Below are 22,709 nucleotides of genomic sequence, written 5' to 3'. Positions count from 1 at the left end.
GAATGTGAACTATGGGGTTTCATCGTAAAGCACTAACCAGCATCGTATACCATTACCGATAGTCCAACAGCTGTGCCAACACATGGTACCATGCTGGCATATCACTCAGGGGCCTCAAGACCAAAGGGGACTTGCTTTTTTTGATTTAGTGATTCAGAGTTTATTAACTGTATCTGGATGACTTGTGCCTGAAATCCGTTTTATCTAAAATTAAACTTAGGGCTTCCCTGGTGGCGCAGTGGTTGAGAGTCCACCTGCCGATGCAGGGGACATGGGTTTGTGCCCCGGTCCGGGAAGATCCCACATGCCGTGGAGCGGCTGGGCCCATGAGCCATGGCCGCGGAGCCTGTGCGTCCGGAGCCTGTGCTCCGCAACGGGAGAGGCCACGACAGTGAGAGGCCCGTGTACCGCAAAAAAAAAAATTAAATTAAATTAAACTACTTATTCCCTACCTTATTTCTTCATTTCTTTATTCAACAAATATTTACTGAATGCTTCTTTGTGTCAGGCAACGCTCTAGAATGAAGGGATTTTCACAGCAGTGGATAAAACAAATTCCCTTCTCCCAAGGAGCTAACGTAGTATTGGATTAGACTGAAAATAAATTAATATTTAATGAAATGAAAGGCAGCAATAAGAACTCTGCAAAGTTAGTGGTTAGAGAGATTGCACCTGGAGAAAAATATGGACTGGTGGCCAGAGAAGTCCTCTGTAATATGACATTTGGTCAAAGCTCCCATGTATGTGGCACTTAGCATGTGTTATTTTGCCTTGTAATTTGTTATAGTCATTCATTGAGTATTTGCTATGTGCCTTCTGTTGTAAGGTATGCCGTCTGGTATCATACGTGGATGAAACAGTCACAAGTCGTTGCCCTCATGGGGCTCACAGTCCAGGATCAGAGATACAACATGTATACATAGTAATAACTAAAACAAGGCAGATAGTGGTAAATGTGGAAGAGAAATATTGGTAATGTGCTGAGGAGTTTAGAAGATGGAAAGAAAATGAAGGAAATGCTCATTTCTATTAATCTTGCCTCTTCCCCAACACATAGTAAGGAGGTAGGAATGATGTATTTTTCTTTCCTTGTATTTCAACTTCCTCACACAGTACCTTCCCTGTTTGGGTCTTGTTTGTACTATGGAAGTTTGCTGTAGATGATGACTATTCTCTGCATGTTGTTTCTTCTATCAGTTAGTGACTGCTGTCCTTTAAACTGTACTGTAGGTGACAACTATTCACATGTAAATGAATCATGTCTAAAACAAAATGTAGCTTCCTCTTTTAATTCTCTTGTATATGTCTACCTACCCCAATTTAAGCCATCTCCCACTTCTTCCTCTCTCCTGATCTATCGGTAGCCACATTATGAAGAGACGACTCTGGGTCTTCGTATCAATCTATGTAGGTATCAGGGGCACTTGAGCGATGCATGTTTAGGTGAGCAAATGAATAAATGATAGGACCCCTTCTGTGTATTGAATTTGGCATTATTTAAATCACTTATGAAATGGACATTTTTTTCATGATTAAATGGAGCAGAGAAATGAAGAAAATTTTAAGTTTAAAAAAAAGCTTTTAAAAGGAATGTACAGCTTGGATTTCATGGTTATTTTATTTATTTATTTATTTATTTTGCGGTATGTGGGCCTCTCACCGTTGTGGCCTCTTCCGTTGCGGAGCACAGGCTCCGGACGCGCAGGCTCAGCGGCCATGGCTCACGGGCCTAGTTGCTCCGGGGCATGTGGGATCTTCCCGGACCGGGGCACGAACCCGTGTCCCCTGCATCGGCAGGCGGACTCTCAACCACTGCGCCACCAGGGAAGGCCCTCATGGTTATTCTTAGTGGAGCAATAGAACTTCTGCTTCTAGTGCTTGGTTAGGCAGCAATTTCTTTAAGCAGGTGAAAAAAAAATAAAGGAACTAAATTAATTATGTGCATAAAATATGCTGTCCATGCCTTTAAATACACGCAGGGCTGTCTTTTGTGAGCCTTTCAAACCCCAGATGTCTCATTTTAAAAGGAATTCTTTCAGTTTCTCTTTCAGTCAAAAGATTAAACCATTTAAATTTTCTGAGGGAAGAAGCTCCCAAAGCCACATAGAAGTTTTTAATCCTGCCCTAATAGAGGGTGAATTTTCCAAAATGCCTGCGTCTAAGGTAAACAAAATCCATTAAGAAGTAGTTATTAAGCCCTATGGACAGAAAACAATATTAGTAGCCTAAAAATCATAGCTTTGGGGCAATGAAACTCATTGGAAGTAGAATACAGAAGCAGGAACAGAAAAGGCAGAGGGCTCCTTTAGTATAAAAAAAATGATTATGATGAAAAATATAACTAATTGGCATTTTCATTGTTTCTTTCAATAAGAAAATCTCAAGAAACTTTACGGGGCAAGAAGGGTGATAAAATGAAGCCTCAGGATAGGCTATCCGATGGAACAGGATGGAAATATATACAAGTACAGAAACTTCACTGTTTACGTAAGTTGTGTAACGGCCTAGTCATATATATATATTCTGTCTGTATATACTCGCTACCAGATTTAGTACTTTTGAAGGGCTTAAGGTTTAAAAGCAATAAAATTCTTTTAGAAAGTACCGTTACCTTACAAGTGTAGTTCTAAAGTCAAGTACAACTGGATCAAGTCCCGAAAGGTTTTATGCTTTGAATTAATACACACACACACACACACACACACACAAACTAGACTGTTATATTCACAATATACCCTTATTGAGATGGAATATATATACATAAATATGAAAGATTTTAATATATGTATATATATGCATATGTATGTATACACATGTATGTATTTCATATCTATATCTATAGATATGTCTATATCTGTATCTGTAGTGATATCGATATCAATATCTATATGGTGTAAGAGTTCTAGGGAATTATAATTATTTTTTAAATTAATTAATTAATTAATTTTTGGCTGCGTTGTGTCTTTGTTGCTGCGTGAGGGCTTTCTCTAGTTGTGGCAAGCGGGGGCTACCCTTCATTGCGGTGCACAGGCTTTTCATTGTGGTGGCTTCTCTTGTTGTGGAGCACGGACTCAGTAGTCGTGGCTCATGGGCTCTAGAGCGCAGGCTCAGTATTTGTGGTGCCCGGGCTTAGTTGCCCCGCAGCATGTGGGATCTTCCCGGACCAAGGGTTGAACCTGTGTCCCCTGCATTGGCAGGTGGATTCTTAACAACTGTGCCACCAGGGAAGTCCAGTTCTAGGGAATTAAAAACTGTAAAACTAAGTCCTATTCAATAAAATCCAACAGGGAATTGGAAATGCACAATATCTATTTAGCTGCTGGTATAAATGTAAGTGATGTTCTTGCTAAGATCAGATTCCCTTAACCATCTTAGAATTAATATTTAAGAATCACAATGAAGTTTAAATGTAACCCATGCTAACACAGTACATGTGTTCTATTCAGATAAGGCGTATTTTCAATAAATGGAGTGAAGGATCAGCCTTGGTCTCAATTCATTAAAGCCATCTATTGCACTGACAATTCAACAAAACGGTTCAGAAATTAATGATTATGTTTCCAATAAAACATACAGATGGAACGCTGATTAAACTATATGGACTACTGATTAGTTTCATGAACCCTAAAATAACGCTTGCTATACATATTCTTACTGACCTAGAAATAAGCTTGAATCTCCTTTTAAAACATAAGCCTACGTTAGTCAACTCAGGAATTAAAGAACACATTCATATTGAAATCTTTTCCTACAGAAGCTAGTCTTTGTAATATCTCAGCACTTTGAAAATGAAAATGAAAGTACAAAAATCACATATAACAACTGGAGATGATGTCCCAAAGACTGACAAACCTCATCTAATTTATGCTCTTCATGTCTCTGGAAGTTCAGGTTCCTATATTCTATCTACTGGATATTCAAATTTCTGTAATTTAAAGTAACATTTAGATCAGCATTGGATCTTTCATATATACTTGAATTCTCATCACCAATTATAGATGGCCATGGAATCTCAACTCAAGAGTGGACCCATCTCTGTCCTTAACTATTTCACAAAAACTAGCTGGACAGGGAGTCTTTGGGACTCACAAGGGGCCTGTTTCATCATCCTTTCCTGGATCTTATCAGTTCTTGGTTTATTGGCTTATTCTTCCTTGGAACTGATTTTTTTCAAGGTGACTGGCTACTGGCAGACCCTCTGATGTCAGTCATGTAATGTATTACATTTGTATCATCTTACATTTGTATTAAATGTATCATCTTGTTAGCACTGTCTCTGTTTTCACTAAATATCAAGTTGTAAATAAATTTTTTGACCAGGCCCAGTAGCTGTGATTTCTGCCTTTATTCAGTTCCAAAGATTGTTATATAGTCATCCTCTGCTCTTAAATCCTGGCAGCCTGATCACTGTCAGGGTCTCTGTGGTAAGAATAGCAGTTTTCAACCCACTCTGATCATGCATTGCTTGATTTTTCCATATTTGATTACCCACTGGATTAACAGAATGCTTATTTAATCAGGACCCAACGTAATTAGTTATGACTTTATGATTTCGGGTTTCTGTCCTTCAACAACAGAGAAAATTTGATTACTACAGTTAAATCCTTTAAAAGAAGATACCATTCTTAGTTCTTATGTAGTTTGATCACCCAGATTCTTCTTTTCTAATTTCTATCTTGTATCATCGAACAGTTGGATTTGTAAGCATTTTAGTCATTGTATTTTGAAATAGCCAGAAACACAAGGGAAGGAAATGTTGGAAGAAAACTAGAAAACAAGCCTGGTTACCATGGCAAATATATGCACAGTATTTCCTAAGAGAAATGTAAATAATTGATCAGGAATTTTGCTCACTTTTTAACTCATCTCTCTCTATCTCAAAATATATTTATCTTCAAGTGAATCAGATTATAATATCCAAGGCATTATTAAAGAAATATGAGTCTGTGGCCAATGTAGAATCCGTATAATCTAAAATGAATGAATCTGGTGTTAAGCCAAACACAGAAAACGCTACAGGTAACTCTACAACTGAGAAAGACTAACAATCCACACAATTTAAAGACGTCTAGAAACCAAGTTGATCCGATGCAGAGCCGAGCACAGTGAGACTAAGCGATTCCCACACTGCATTTAAACAAAGTGAAATACATCCAAACTATGTTTTCAGTTAATGATAAAATTCCACTTAATTGCAAAAAAGAAAGGGAAGCTTTTAAAGACAAGACTTCACACACACACATACACACACACAGTCAAAGAAAATCGTTTCAACATTGGCAACAGAAAAGCAACTGGCCAAAACAGTTCAATACAACAACCCATTTATTGAGCATCTCTAAATGCTAGGTTGTTTTTGCTGCTGAGGATAGGAAAAAAAGGAAGTGGATGCTACACTTAGATAACTTACAAACTAGTCGAGGGGTTGGCAGCTATATAGCTCATTATAATACTATAATAAATGAGATCATTGAGAAATGATCTTTGAGGTCGTTCTTATTCCTGACATCTACAGTTCCAGCTGCATGCCGATAGGTCTGAGATAGAAATAGGTCTGTGGCAGATGGGAAGTCTCGCTACGATTCATTCTTATACATATTCCAGAGTCTTAGACATATGCTGCATATAAGCATGCAATCACCACAAACAGCAGCCACTCAATAAGGAATCATCAGGTTAAAAACCATTGGAGTTAGCAAGCTAAAGTAGTGTGAACAGAGTTTAAAATTTGTATTGATTCTAATTAACTAGATAGATGAAATAGTTCTGATTTGATGAAAGATTTGTAAGAAAAGAAAGTCTTATTTCCAAAGAAAGTTGTAGGTTGGAAAAGTTTTTTTTTTTTTAAATTTCTAATCAAGGCTGGGATAAGATCAAGTCAGTAAACATCATAGAAATTCTGTAAATATCAAGAAATTGCTTTTAAAAGTGATGTATATTGAAGACACATTTATTTTGAAATTAATTTTATTATAAAGACACACTTACTATTTTACTTTTTTGAGAAAAGAAAAGCCCTCCCCCCATATACAGACCCCAGGTAGAATATAAGTAAACTGCACTAATATTAAATTTGAGGGCCTTGGGCCTTGCAGGCACGTGTGGTTGGCCACGAAACTAGAAGTTTATGGAACTAGGAAGATATACCAATAAATTACCTTTAGGATTTACCTATTTTTTAATAGAAGAAGGGAAAATTTAATAACTGGAGGGATTATGTTGTTTATCTGAAAATATTTGTCTAAAAAATTCTCAGACACATAGAATATAACCAGGTCTACTAACAGCTTTCCCTCAGGAAATTCTAGATAAAATTTAACATGCCAAACCTGCACTCATATATTCATTCCTTAACTTACTATTCTATCAATTTATATTGATTGAACTCATATGAGACCCTAGGATACAAATTCTTTTTCAGACTTTAAATTGAGTGCCTTAGATTCGCAGGTAGAGTCTATTATGGGACTAATATAAATAAAATACTTTCGTCTGTCATTATAGGGACACCTAGATTAGGCTGGCCTGTGGCAGGTCATTTAAATAAGGTGTTTTACAGGTGTTATCTGTGTTGCCTTGAAGGAAAAATCAGAGTTAGGCAGGTAAAGAAGGGAAGGCTGTATAAAGGCAGGAGGAATGAGTAAGAAACATTCAAAAACTCACACAATTCAAAATGCCTGGAATATAGATTGGGAAATGCAGATGATGTTGAATGTTGTCCCTAGGTCATGGAAGGCATTTAATGCCATAATGAGGACTTAGACCTTATTTTATAGTCTATGAGGAACCACTGAAGGATTTATAGCAAGGGAATGACATAATAAGATCTGCATTTTGGTAGGCTCATTCTGGCTGCAGAGCAAAGAATTGGTTAGAGCAGGACAAGACAAGACAGGAGACCAGTAAGGAGGTTGATGATGCATTCAAGTGTGAAGTAATGATGTGGAGTCGGATGACTTTGAGATCTGTAGACTTAACACAAATAGGAATGGTGGCTGAAGAGGCTTAATGTCAATGACGACTCTCAGATTTCTCGTTGGGCAACTGGTTAGATGCAGATGCTTACCACCAGTATGGGAATAAAAGAAGAGATGCAGATTTTGTGGGAAATAAAGGGAATTTAATTTTGAACATGTTAGTTTTGAGGAAGTTACAAAATATCCAGTTTGAGACAACTGGAATGCTATATATGTATGGATCTTGTATTTGTTTGACTATACCAGACTGGTTACTATGGAAAAAGGATGATGCATGGGAATTTTAGTATAGTATAAAATCTGAAAGGTTTCTCCCAGGTTCTTATGAGTGAAGCCAACTTCACAATTCATGGAAGCCACCAGTGAGAAGACTCTGCCTCTGCCAGTTGCTGTTTCTATATTCTACAGCTATATAGAAAAGCTCAGAGTTTGGGAAATCATTAAATTTTTTCTTGCCCTTCTCAAGTTAGAGATAGGAAATCTAGACAGCCTTTCAGTGGATTCTCTCTTTGTATCTCCTTACCTGTGGAAAAGCCTAGTAACTGAGATATGTAGTCAGATAGCTTTTGTTTTCCTATAGCCAGAGCACCAAGTTAGCAAATGATGAAAACAGTGTTTCACCATATCCATTATTTTCTCTGCTAGTTGTATAAATTTATCTAAATTCCATTGGTTCTAGCGGGTTAGAGAAACTCATAGAGCAACTTCAGAAGCCAAGTAAATGTAAGCTCTATATTCCTGTTTGTATGATAATTTGAGTGACCTTGGAGAAGGACATGGCTGAAACTCAAAAGATTTATTTGTAGCCTACACAGAATTCTCCTCTTGTAAAATTCATTACTATCACCTCCATTTTACACATGGGAGATAATGAGGTTAGAGTATCATTATTTGTTTCCTCTAGGAAATAAAGAAAGCTTACTAACTCTGTTTATTAAATCCTATTTAGTTGGTTCTGCTAAGATCCATTTTGAATGTCTTAATATTTTACAATTATTATGGCTTCCCTAAAAGAAAAGAGCTTTACCAATCTATCTACATGACGAACTAGAAAGAATGGACTGCTAAAGGTTTTTGAGAAGAGCTGTTTAGAAACAGGATCATCTATAAAACACTTTTAAAAGGAACTAATCAAATTTTGCAACTGGTCCTAGATAATAAAGAAAAATGCCAATGTAGTGAAAGATAAAAATGCAATGATTTGGTAGCTCTATCATCATAAATATCAATGAGCTCTGTAATTTTAATGTTGCTGAAATTGGCACTAGGGCATTATTGATTTTCTGCATCATCTAGTGGTTTCCTGCAAATACCTTTTATAAAAGTGCCTTATACATCTTCTTCATAGTCTTTTCTTGGGTCATATACTATCAAATCCTGCAGAGTACTATTCATTCAGCAGTAAGTTAAAGTCATCGAACATATTTCTATTAAAATTTTATTAGACTTGAACTAATATCCTGAAGCTGATACAGTGTAATTTTCCTGTTCAACCAGCCACCTGATTGCTTTATGTTAAGAAACATTTTAAAAATCAGGAACACTTCCACAAAGGGCTATTAGAATTCATTAGAATTTTAGTTTTTGGCATTTTTAATGTAGACATAATTATTTTAAAGGCATATTGAAATAGTGACTTTCCTTTCTCATGAAATCCCTCCTCTTTTTTTCCCCCAGTTCTTTTCACTTGGGCGAAAAAAGACATTCTCAGATCATGACCTATGTGAAATGTGTGTTAATTTCTGTTCAAGTCCCAGCTGCTTTACATCTTGACATAGAATAATTACTGCACCACACCATGTTAGAAAGAGAGAAGATAGAAGATAATTACTGAACTTTATGTTACTGTTGATGTGTGAAACTTTTCAACGAAGAAAATCCATTCATTTTGATGATATAGGCACACTGGTTAAATGTGCAACTTTGTCCCATGAAAAATTTATTCTTAACACATTTTTCCCCTAGTAAGCCATTATCTAAGAGTGCTTCAGTGAATTTTGATTTTATTTTGGGGGATATGAGACACACATATTTTAATGTGTATATTCTTCCTCTGGGTCACTTGGGCATAGTAAAAAAAACCTTTTTAGTTACTGACATATTTAAAGGCACTTTCTGCTTCTATTTGGGGCTGTCAGTATATAATAAGTTTACTTTGGCATTACATGTCATCTTTGGTATTCTATGTCATCATCTCACACCTGAGAAGAGCATCTGTGTTTTTCGTCAGGGAAAGAAGCTAAGGTCAAAGTGGAGTGACACGTCTGGGTCAGCTGTTTCTTTGTTTCCTTTTTTATTTCTTTCTCCTTTTTCGAAGTTCAGTTAAAGAGACAAGTTCGGGCATGTTCATGTCTGCTGCACAGAGACAGAAACTGGATAACCATGAAAAGGTTAGAGATATTTGGCTGAAGGGTTCTAATAATTTACATAAAATGGGAATTATGAGGTATTTCTCATGCTCTCCAATCTTTTCTTAAGACCACTCTTAGAAACTGAATAAGGGGCTAGAGGCCCATTAATCTCACCCAGTGTGGTGTTCCTTAGATTCTTATTACATACATGCATTCATCTGACCCAGGATGTTACTTCTTAGATTTTTACATATATACAGTATGCAGTTCACTTTTTTCTTTCTTATTACTATAATTCATTAATTGGAAATGAAGCTAAGATAGATAACATATTAACCCAAACCTGGATCCATCGATGGCTGCATGGATTCTGAGACCACTTTGAAGCTATATGCAAAAGACTTTCTATGTATGTGGCATCTGCACTTTTCTGGAGAGATCCACAGCTTTTAGTAGAACCTAGATGTCCCTCAAAGTTGGGAATCTTTGTTAATGGACCACATTCCTCTAACTAGCCACCATATAGGTTTTTCTTATCCAATTAAAAATGAGAAATCAAAGCCTATGCTTTTTGCTATAGTAAGAGTCTTATTCTACTAGGGGAAAAAGAGGCTAAAAGCTTAAAATTAACCTGCCACTTTATGCCTAATTAGTAGACAGTTGATTGGAATTCAGCTTGTGATGTATATTCTCCTCATGAAGGGTTCTGCAGGATTACTTAGGCTTCTTTCTCTCTTTCTTTCTGTTTCTTCCTCTTTCTCCTCCTACTCTTTCCTCAATTTTTCTTTGTCTCTCCCTCTGTGTAGCTAAAAAGTACAAATTAGAGACCTATTGAATAAATTTGGTCCTAAAATTTCTCTACTGTTAATTTCCTAAGTATTGGTGCTTTTTTGCCCCCTTGTATTATCCAGAGAACTACATATAAGTGGTAAATAAAAAGAGACATGTTGAAGCATTATCCTTTGATGTAGTTTGTTCTTAGATAAAGTGGAGGGACCTAGTGGTTAAGAGTTAGACTAACTGTGCTGACTTAACCTAGCAACATAGGGTTGGGTCCAGATAGTAGGCACTGGAGATGCTCCTGCAAGGACTTACACATACCTCACATTGGACAACAAACAGGAAAATGGGGACATTCTCACTTGCACATATGCTAATTTACCCTTGAGTAAATAGGGAAATAAAATTCCAACCTGAAGTTCCCAAGGGTGACCTAAGGTATCATTTATATTTTGAGGCCCTGTTTTATCAGAATTGCACTGTTCTAGTAAGTACTAGATTGTACATTCCTCAAGGAAATTACCTGCATCTTTTATCTTAGTATTTTTAGACACTAATGGGGTACCTGGCACATAGTAGGTATTCAAAATTGACTAACTACAGTTCTCCATCCTAATTGGTAGGAATTCACTTTATCTCCTTGCTGATGGTGGTCTTTTTAATCATTTCTGCCTTTTAATGTCACAGATCACAATGTTCTTTAATGTTCCTTTCCCAACACCCCCCATGGCATATTTAGATGTATAACTAACAATTTATCAGATTGATTCAACGTTAAAAATATTTTGTGATGTAATGCTAGACTGGCATTATGCAGTTGCTTGTGAATAACTGTCAAACCTGCCTGGTCTTTTAAAGTAAAATCCTTTCAAATTTCTCAGAGACTTGTACCCCATAATAGTTTTCTTAATAATTCTGTCCTCCTCGCCAGTATTATTTTCTGGTTGATTTGAAATTTTACTTGTCTAATCAAGAACTTAATATTTAGCATATTCGGTTATTTGCAGAAATATGGACCATATTTGAAATACTATCTGTAATTACTAATAGAGCAATTGCAGTTTTATACTTGATTGGCTCTGTGTGCTTCTGGATGATTTTCCCATTTGTTATTTTAATAATTATGCTTGTAAAATAAGACATAACCACAGAAAGAGCTAATCTAGTTTGATCATTGCAGAACTATTTGAAGAAAAAGAGATGGGCTGTGTTAGTCAATGATCGTAAAGAGAATGAAAAGTAAATGACTCCAGTGATTTCTTTTAGATTAATAAAAGCACAGAAAAACCTCCCAATTGCCCTTCTTCTTCCTTAACTAATTTTATGTTGGCTTTATTGCTCGCAAGTCCACAGGCAAACACAACACCTTTCCTCCGTACCCTCAAGGAATAAAAGCTGTTGACAATATTTGGAAGAAAATAAGGGTCTTGAATCTGTTTTTGTGCTACATAGGCATGCAACTCAGTAAACTGGTTAATGAAGAATTAACTCAGTTTAAGATACTGAAAAGTGTACTGACACATCAAGTAAAGTTGTGTGTAAAACAAATCAAGTGTGGGTATTGCCTAGGAGAGAGGTAGATGCGTTAGTAACGTCCAACCTAAATATCTGGCATGTTTTTTTTTTTTTGGCATGTTTTTTTAAATGTAGAACTATAAAAAGACAAATAATTATCAACTCATCAACCAACCAACTCATAAACAAAATCAGATTATTTCAGTAATTACTCAATAGATTATCTTATTATGGTGATACTCAAGCTTATTTCCTTCTACTCCATCATCCCCTTAAATATCCACCTGTTTGCTCTATAACCTGAGTGGCAAAAAGGAATTAAGTTTATGAACTGGAGTGCCACTGCCATCCACATAAAACCCAACTTTTCTGGAAACATCAGCATTTGGGGTCCCTGTGCTTTCAATTCTGGTTAATTAAAACATGGCTTCAAGAATCTTTCAAATAAAAAGCGGTAATCCAGAACAAATGATAATTAAATATGATATATTCAGTATCTCTAAAGATAGATATATTTTTTCAGGGCATGAGGCATTTAAAATGCTAAATTGGTAATATTTTGCTACTATTTGGTTTGAAAGTTACTGCAGAGTTTACCTACCTCCAAATATCTCTCCTACAGAGTTCTCTGGCTTAGAATAATTACTGAATCACTAATGTGATAGCCAAGGCATCTGGAAAGTCATAGATGAAATGGAATCAAAGCTTTACGGCTGCAACCAGGGGCTCATGAGTTCTATTTTCTCACCAGCATAATCGTCCTTGGCACATGATGACTGTACTTCTACTTGAAAACCTACAGTGACAGCTTATAAATGGTGTTGCTAAATATGTATTTCTTACGGCTTATATCTTCCTCTCTCTTCTTTTCCTTTCTTCTCTCCCTCCCTCCTTTTCTCCCTTCCTCTCTTTGTTCTTTCAATAAGTTATTGCAGAAATCCTACCATGAGTCCAGCAGTGTATTAAATTCAAAATACAAAGATAAAAATTTGCACCAGTTTGGTGAAGACTTAAGACATTCATATGATGACTTCAGACAAAGCTCTGATGATTGGTTTATAAACAATTTTGATCAAGGCAGGAAAATAAATAGTATGTTGAAAAAAAAGTAAAGTAAAAGTAGTTGTTTTTAAAGCAAGACCATTCATGATGATAAGAAGGCTGAAGAACAAACAGCCAACTAACAAAAAACTAAGACACTAATGCAAAAACAAAAATTGTCTAAAATTACGTATCCAGGATTCAAAATGTGTGTGTGTGTGTGTACATGCATGCATGTATGCAAGTGTACATGTATATGCTTGCTTGCAGGTGCCTTTATCGCAAAGGTGTTTAGTATTGAAATGAAGGCCACTGAAATAGGTCATCAAAGGTCATAGAGACATTAACTCACTTTTGTTCTCCTACGCAAACACTCTAGAATTATAGTTGCATCACTGAGCACAAATGCTATGAAATGCTCTGGAAATTTAAATTGTGGTAGATAATGGTGAGAAAACTAGTTGCTGACTCTTGAAAGACAGAGAAGAGGCTGCTCCTGCAGGTGAAGAGATATTGCAAAGAGTGTGTTTTCATGACAACCTCTTTCATAGCTGCATTAGCTTGGAATTTTACCCATGATCCAGAATTAAGTGAGAAACACATGTCACATTACAGAGAATTAAGCATGTACTTGTAATCATATACATATATATGTAAACACATTTTTATGAGCACAGAGAAAAGTGACAAAATATAAATATAGATAGGTTAGTATTGGTTAACTCAGAAAGAAGAGACTGGAGAATAGTGGGGATAAATGACTAAATTTTTTCTTTACATTTTGTATATTTTTATTGTTATATCTAGCTGTTTTGCTCTATAGTTAAAAAATTTAGCAAATTTAAAAAGTAAAAGTTTAGAAAATTTTTGCTGTTGTTCTTAAAGTTTTTTTATTTATCATAGATTAGCAAAATCATCATAAAATTGGAGGACCGTCATGGGGTTGTCATTTTTTAATTATCCCATTTCATAAAATTAAAAAAAAACTAAAAGCAAGTAGGGAAGGCATAAAATCAGTTTATGAAAAATCAAAAAATTGTTATTTTGCTCTTTTTATTATTAGTGAAATTTGATTATAAAGTGATTTCATTTGTAACCTCTCCTTTTCGTTAATATGGTTAATTGACGTGAAGTAAAAGTGGATTCCAGTAGTAAAAGAAAAGAAAAGTAGTAAGTGATTATTTCTCTAAGATAAGTACTTAGAAAGTGCTCCAAGAAATAAGAAGAGGAAGATATTAAAGTACTTCTAATCCATCATGTTCTAGCACATGTTACAAATGTACCCTTCCAAGTCACATTATATATCAGATAGCGGTCTAGAGGAACATACTTTTTCCCAGGCTGGGGTCAGGCCTGAATGGTTTGGAGAGCTTCAGAAGACTCCTGATTATCAGTAAAATAGTTCTAGTTATATGTTTGGTTAGTCACCCTTATAAACAAGTTGGGGCACCTGTTAAAACTTCTTTCTAGCCTGAACGCATTCGGATGAATCAGTCGTTGCGTTGGCTGACCAAGTCATTTAGTAAGGTAAAAGTCTTTGGAGTCCACTGAAGAAAATAAATAGGTGTCAGAAATCAGGATCAGGTCCAAATCTTTATTGTACCCTTACCTTCTGGTTTTAAATTTCTTTTTGCAGTTCTTGTGTTTCAGTGGATAATTTGGTACATAGGTAAATTTTATTTAGGTGGTTGAGTTATTTGGAGTAAGAAAGGTTAAGAGAATTTGAAGGATAACTTCATCTTCATTTAGAAAGAAGAAAATGAAGAATAGATATTTTTACTTGATATGTAAACTCAGCTTGCCTCCCCTCACATGTTATAAATATCACACATTTTATTTTACTTTTTTTGGTAAAGTATGGCTATTATAGGAACAAGAAGTAGAAAAAGCCATTGTGTAGAACTGTGTTGTAAGGAAAGAAATATAATCAGGTCATTGAAACATTGCTTATTTGGGAAATATGCTGGGCTACAGATAGGGCTAGGTTATACAGAATTTTCTGATAATCAAAATGATAATTGTTATACCAAAACTTTTACCTGACTAAAAGCAACAGTATTCTAAATGCTTGGAGGTATTTAGAAGAAGATTATAATGCTTATTCAATTAAATTTTACAAAAAATGTATGGAATATCTAGCCATTTTCTCTACGGTAAACACTGTATAGTAACACAGGATGAACATTCTATAGGAACTGTTCAAACAATGGGTAAAAGCTTATTAAAGTCCAGCCACAGAGTAGGTCGTCATTAAAAAACTCTTCAACGTATTATTTCATTTACTCAGGTATTGTAAGTGTAATGATCTGAAACACCATTCACCAAAGTCTTGCGTCACAGGATCTCGTAGCCTGTGCTACTCTCCTTTCTTCTCTTACCTTGTGTCCCTCACTCTAAGCCTCAGGAGCCTGTGGCCATGAGTATCATGACTAACAGCACCGCAGCATATTTTTGTGTTCAAAAAAATAATAAACTGCTTCTTCACGGCCAGTTTTTAAACAAATAAAGGTGTTTTGTCTCTGCTTCTGGGAGCAATGCAGATCAGCCATTTTGTGGATTAGGAGAGTCAATCCTCTCTGCTCTCCACTCCCCCAAAGTGATCAGGTTCAGATCTTTTGAACACACTTGCCTTTATAAACTGTATTGAAATTAAAAAGCATGATCTAAATATCCTTTGAGAAAGTTTACCATATAAAATAGGACTGAAAGACAGTGGTACTGAACACTCCTTCTCTTCCCGTTTTCTAGAAAAAAGGCCTGTTGGATGGTTCATTTTTAAATGGTGGGTAGAAAAAAGCTACATGATAGGAATGCATTTTTTACAAATACTTCATTCAATCAAATCCAAGAATACTGTATTCTTGCTCGAAATTACAGAGCCATTACAACATGTTCTTGGCTATGCTAATACCATTGATACTTTTGTATGCAAGCAAGCCTCCGTTCATATTATAATGATCTATGTTTGCACATTAGCATATAATGGTTTTTCAAGGCCACGCTGGCAGCCCTATCCTAATCGATAATAATGGCATGGTTTGAGTTTCTATAGTAAATTAAATCTAAACAAACTTAACATAAAAGTTATTTCTATTGAAATCCAACCAACTGGAAAGAAATAGGAGGCATGATACATAGGGAAAAGAAATGATCCATTCTTAACTGAAGATTCCTTTTCATATCTACTTTTGTTTTATTTAGAGAAAAGACTTTCTTCTTGATTAAGAAGCTTTCTTCACATGATCAGTCATTGTTTCTCTTCTGAAAATTAAAAAAAAAGAATGTATGCATTTTAATCAGAAGACTTTATGTACAATGCTCACTGCTTTTAATTTGAAGAAACACTTCGGGACCAAGCAACTTAAAAACAAAATAGTAGAATTTGAATAACATAATTAAAAGTATGCCTTGCCCATATGTTGTAGTAGAGGGAAATGTCTATAACAAGAAGATGTTTACTTTGCAACATACTATATCAATCATGACCATTCATAATATCTCACCCACAAGGAACCTACAGAATCTCTAGGGGGTGATAATCTTTCCTACTGATCTCTGAGGCAACTAGAAAATCCAAAAGTAATCTTTTTTGCTATATTTGCCTTGCGGAAACTCGTTTGCTGTTTAACTATAAATGACTCATTGGATTGACGTACAAGGACAGTTGCTAATTTACTTACTATTTTCTCCCCATGGTATGCAATCAACACTACAACATCTTAATCAAAGAAAAGTTTCACAATCGCAATTTAAATGTAGGAGGCAACCGTGCATTTGCCAGTCATTTTCCACCCTTGTATATACAGAATTTAAATATGTCACATAATTCCACATACAAATACTGCTTTGCAGGTGGCGCCTTTTACTGCCATGCTTGTTGGATTAGGGTCTCTGATCAGGGAGTCCATGTGGTGTGTCATTTTACAGCTATAGTTATAACTCAGAGTTGAGTTAGTGAAGAGTTTCAAAGAGAGAGCTGTCTCCCATCAGCTCAATTATAGGATATGTAGAGCTCAGATCCCCTCATCCTAGAGGTATAGACAAACCTTTTACATACTTTTGCTCAGATGAAGGCATGGCAGGACCAAAGGGAAACCGGTCTCTCAAGTTTGAATAATCTTTCTTTGCTCCCTTCTCTCCATTGGTGGCATATTTGCTTCTTCTCCCTTTCCATCATCTACCTTTAGGCACCCAGCACTTTCCTGTTTTACAAATCCCTAGTCTTAGCAAAAATTACCGCTATTGACTGAATGTTTATGTCACCCCCTCAAAAAAAAACTCATTATGTTGAAACAATCTCCAATGTAATGGTATTTGGAAGTGGGGCTTTGGGGGGGGTGATTAGTTCATGTGGGCAGAACCTTCATGAATGGGATTAGAGCCTTTATATAAGAGGTCACAGAGAGCTCCCTTGCCCCTTCTGCCATGTGAGGACACAAGGAAAAGATGGTCATCTATGACCAGGCAGGAGCTCTCACCAGACACCGCATCTGCTAGTGCCTTGATCTTGGACTTCTCAGCGTCCAGAACTATAAGAGATACACTTCTGTTATTTATAAGCCACCCAGTTTTTTGTATTTTTTTTTATAGCAGCCCAAACGGACTAAGTCGTTACTCATTCTGTTAGTCATATACTGAGGATTATTTCATACAAAGTCACAAAGGTTCCAATCTCTGTATATATTTCACCTCTCTTATTGGTGTTTAAGTTTGAAGGAAGGATTCAGTTTTGTTCATTTTTGTATTTTTTCAGTATTCAACACATTCCTGCTGCTATAGGGCCATCCCACAATGCCTATCACGTACTGCACTGGACAACTGTTGAATGAATGTGTATGTAAGGAGAACACCTTCAGGTAAAGCATTTTAATGACTTGTTACATAGCATTTTAAATGTGAGGCAATAAGAGGATTATAAAATGATTAGGAGAGTGAATCCTGGAGCAAAGGAAACACTTTGGCGTGCTGGGGCTAGGGCTCTGTCAAATAATCCCTGGCTGTTTGAAGGTAAAGAAGATTGGGACTGATATATACACACTGCTATATATAAAATAGGTAACTAATGAGGACCTACTCTATAGCACAGGGAACTCTACTCAATACTCTGTAATGACCTATATTGGAAAAGAATCTAAAAAAGAGTAGATATATGTATATGTGTAACTGATTCACTTTGCTGTACAGCAGAAGCTAAACAACACTGTAAATCAACTCTACTCCAATCAGGACCTTTTCTTTTAAGGTTTAAATGTTGGAGTATATGTTGGTGCTGCTGATATAGATAATGACTTACTTTTCACATAATATCAGGGAAAACAGCCATGGTTGAAAATGAGCTCTGGAAAACTGATCCAATGAAGAGAGAATAACATTAAAAAAACAACTGATTTGGTTACTTTAAATAATGATAATTTCAATCACATACGTGATGAACTGCTTGTCATTTATGTCTAAACCCCATGTCACCTAGTAGACATTATGTGTCTCACAAATATTTGCCAGAATAACTTGGTTTGATTAAAACAATGAAATCACTCATCTGATTTCATGTTTTGGAGATTATTCTGCATAGCAGTCTGCCACTAAACCACAAAAGAATACAAATACGTGAGCTGTTTGAGATATTGGGGATATAGAAGGAACAAAGCAGACTCAATTTCTTGCTTGTTTGGGGCTTACAACCATCACTACTGATAGCTCTTCCTCTTGAAAAACATTGCCTTTTGTCTAAAATATCATATGAGTTTGATTAGGGGTATTGATCAAATTCTGGTGGAAAATGGATTTGGTATTAGGTTAACCAGTATCCAGGCCATAAGAAGCTGAAGCATGAGTCTTAGCAGGATCCTTGAGAATGTGTTTTACTGGTCAAGAGGAAAACCAGAATATATAAACCTACATAAATCTATCAAATATTGAAAAACAGCCACAAGGAAAAGTACGTGCCTAATGAATATAAACTAAGAGTAAAAGCTTCCCATCTACCAAGAGCCAGCAACAGGCTCAAATGGGGGCCAGTACCATAATCAGAGAAAATCTGGTATGCTGTATATCAACGCCTGTTTTCACATCTGTTATGGGCAAAAATAATCTGTTTCTAATCACATAAGCTCAAATTATTTTTTACTGTTTTTGACAGTACCCTATTCAATTTTGCAAAATGGCCTTTGTATACTGGAGATGAACAATCTTCCCAGAATGAGCAGTAAGAATGCATGGAACTGAATTCCATTTCTATGCGTATCTGGTCCAGTGAAAATATCTCCTCTTGTCACGTGGCTATAGCTGTTTATTTCTCCGACATGACAAACTTCCAGAAAACAGAAGGCTTTTCCCCTCTGTGCAAGCACTGTTAAAGAGGTACTTCCCTCCGCCTTTATGCAAAAAGTTTTCTTGGGATGTGAGTTTGCTGCATTTGCATGTGTGGCCCAGAGGCCTTGTACAGTCTCAGCTGGATACGTCCCTTGGAAAGGGAAGTAGCTAACATATCACATTTTATGATGAGGCTGCCAGATTGTCGCTCCCCCATATACACCTAGTTGTTCTGCACGAGGGACTCCCTAGGGTGAGTGGGAGAGATAAATGAGGTGCTGAGGGGAATAATAATTTTGCACAAGGTGAAAGGATAAAGGAAAAGTGAAAAACATTCCTGCCTAGCCACAGGATAAGTCATATTAATTAGCCTGCGTATGACACAACTCCATAAGTGGAAATGAAATTTATGAAAAGAGAACCATAAAATGGATACACCTCATAGATAAATATTACTTGAATGCTACACTTCACAGCTTTTCCACATTGTATCAAATTACTGCATTATTCATGACCTTATTAAAATACATTATAGGTACACTTGGATATGAATCCTAAATACTTAATTTCAGCATGCTCTGTGTATTTAAAAATATAAGGAAAGCTCCATTTCTACCATTTCAGATTTAGACATTTGCTTTACAGTGACAAATGATTAAAGCAAAGAGTTTTCTGTGGTTCATTTGGTTAAATACCTATGAGTCAAGTCTAGTCCACAGTAATGTAAAGGGTCAGTGATGTGCATAATCTAAAAAGCATGAACACACTTTGGCCTCTAGAATATAACCTTAAGTATTTTCCACATGCTCACCTTCTGAATTTTGTTTGGTTTAGGATATTAATAAAATTTGTATTTATACCGTGGGACAAAAATTGGTCATGAAATGTCTCCCAAACATTGGTCGAATTTTGGACCAAGAGGAGGAACTGAGAAATGGAATATTGCCTGCCATATCAGTAAACAAAGGATGCCACAGCGATCAGAGATTGCAGCCACCTCCTATGGTGAGCTGGTGAGCCCTGAGGAAACTCAGGATGTGAAAACACAGGATACTGGCCCCAGATAGCTGAGGTGCATATCAAAAGAATGATTCCAGTGAGCCCAGACTCTTACATCTTCCCATACATAGAAAAACAGTACTTTCCTTAACTTGAGATATCTAGTTTTCTTTTATTCACAGTAATCTTTTATTCCTACTACCTGCCGTTTGTTACAAAACTCCTATATATCCTAGCTCCCCCCTCACCTCCTTGGAGCAATTTTATCAGGGTTACTTGAGATGCTGTCTCCCAGGCTTGAAGTCCTCAGTATGTCTGCTGAATAAAACATAACTCTCAAGTTTAAAAAAAAAATTGTATTTATAAATATACCCCAACTGATGACCAGGAAAGCCGGATCAGCCATGAAAAGAGATACATGCTAGTATGGAACACCATTTAGGTTTTTTTTTTCTTTTTTTTTTTACAGTACGCGGGCCTCTCACTGTTGTGGCCTCTCCCGTTGTGGAGCACAGGCTCCGGACGCACAGGCTCAGTGGCCATGGCTCATGGGCCCAGCCGCTCCGCGGCATGTGGGATCTTCCTGGACCGGGGCACGAACCCGTGTCCCCTGCATCGGCAGGCGGACTCTCAACCACTGTGCCCCCAGGGAAGCCCCATCTTAATCATTTTTAAGTGTATGGTTCAGTAATGTTACTTTAACAAACATCTGTGAGAAAATTAGTAGGTCATGAACAATTAGAATCTAGTATTAAACTGACTTTATGTACTTTTTCTAGAAAAACTTGAGCACAAGAGTTTACTGGAAAGCTCAATGCTCCTTTAAGAAATGTGTTTTTTCTGTTAACATATTCCCCTTAAAATATTGTACATAAATAATTTTATCAACAGACTAGAGTTATATTTCTTTAACATGTGCCTATATCAGCACTGTTTCTCTTGTGTGATGAAAGAAGTAATCACTATAGTATAATGATTATCTTTTTTTCTCCAAGGAGTAATTAGGAATGCAACCCTGAATAAGTAATGGTATGTAAGTTACTGCTGGCGTCCCAAGGATCCAGTAGCTTACACATTCTTCTTTTCAAAAGGTTTTTTCCTTTGATTATTATGCCTCATTTATGCTATCAAATATAGGATTCATCCCTTTTTTATAGCTGATGCTGCTTGTTTTGGAGTAAAGTAATCGAAGTTTATTGACTTCCTGGGGGAAAAAGTAATTTAAAGAATTTTTAAAATATTCTCCCTCTAGAAAAAATTCAAACTTTCTTCTACATAAATATAAAAATGGATTAACATGTATAACTCTTGTGAATTTACAGAAAAACTTCCCACCATGATAATTTTTATAAATATGGTTGGGAAGACATTCTGTGTTTTAGGTATCTCTTTTGTTAACTCATTTAATGCTTTTTGAATAGGTAATACATACACGTAATATCATGTTCAAAGAGAACAAAAGTGTATATAATGATAAGTGAATATTTCAATTTTCTCCCTTTCCCCAGTAACCATTGTGACTGTTTTTTGTGTATCCTTTTAGGGATAGCTATTAATATATAAGAATATACAGATGCAATATGTGTTGATCCATATTGATATTCAAAGCTGTATCTATATTTATATCCATAAAGTGATATCTTTCTGCACTAATGATTTTATACTACACACACAATTGTGCACTTTGCCATTTTTCTTGACGTTATATCAGTACATATTGTGCCATCTGATTCTTTTTAACCATTGTATAGTATTACATTCTATAAAACTGTCTGAATATACATTCATACAATGTCTAACATTTATCTAATAATTCAATAATCCAGTCCACTACTGTGTTGAACATTTATGTGGTTTCAAATTTTTTGCTACTATAACCACTACAATAAATATTCTTATACATGTTACTTCACAAATGGCCAATATGTCTGCACAATACATTTTTAGAATTAGTACTGATGAATCAAATATTCTGTGAATTATAAATTATGATTGATATTTCCAAGTCACTCTCCATATAAACTGTACCATTTAACATGCCAACACTCAATGGATACAAGTATCTATTACTCCTCCCATTCATAGAGTATTTTATGTTAAAGTACCATATCTCCAGTCAATACCTGCTTAATTAAATATGATATTTTTCATTCTGTTAAAAAACATTTTTCTTCCTGAAAATATCAAATAACCCGCATTCTTGGGGTCATCCTAGGATTTGAAGAAAGAATCAAGCACAACTTGCTATTAAAACTGGCTGTAGAACCATGTGAGAGATTTCAATCACTCCTGCCTTCTCTGTAATAAAACAATACAACTTAATGGAAAAGGGTATTAAAATAATTGCTAATAATAAACATTTTTGAGTGCTAACCATATACGAACACTGTACAGAGAATTCAGAATTGGAAATGGTTTGAGTACATTTAAGGCACAGTTTAAAGTTAGATAAACAGGGCTTCTCTGGTGGTGCAGTGGTTAAAAATCTGCCTACCAATGCAGGGGGCACAGGTTCGAGCCCTGGTCCAGGGAAGATCCCACATGCTGCGTAGCAACTAAGCCCAGGCGCCACAACTACTGTGCCTGTGCTCTAGAGCCCGCGAGCCACGACAACCGAGCCTGCGAGACACAACTACTGAGCCCGTGAGCCACAACTACCGGAGCCTGCTCACCTAGAGCCCATGCTCCGCAGCAAGAGAAGCCGCTGCAATGAGAAGCCCGCACTGCAACGAAG

At 36.2% G+C, this 22,709-nt stretch overlaps 1 protein-coding gene across 1 annotated transcript in view; it reads right to left on the bottom strand.

Annotated features, from left to right (window-relative positions):
• Window positions 1-22,709, bottom strand: part of KCND2 (potassium voltage-gated channel subfamily D member 2) — a 467,201-nt gene that overhangs the window by 61,742 nt on the left and 382,750 nt on the right. The gene's annotated exons all lie outside the window — the stretch shown is intronic.

Source organism: Pseudorca crassidens, chromosome 8, assembly GCF_039906515.1.
Source record: "Pseudorca crassidens isolate mPseCra1 chromosome 8, mPseCra1.hap1, whole genome shotgun sequence".
Taxonomy (NCBI): domain Eukaryota; kingdom Metazoa; phylum Chordata; class Mammalia; order Artiodactyla; family Delphinidae; genus Pseudorca; species Pseudorca crassidens.
The sequence above is the reverse complement of the archived record's forward strand: the minus strand, read 5'-3'. Positions and strand labels throughout refer to the sequence as shown.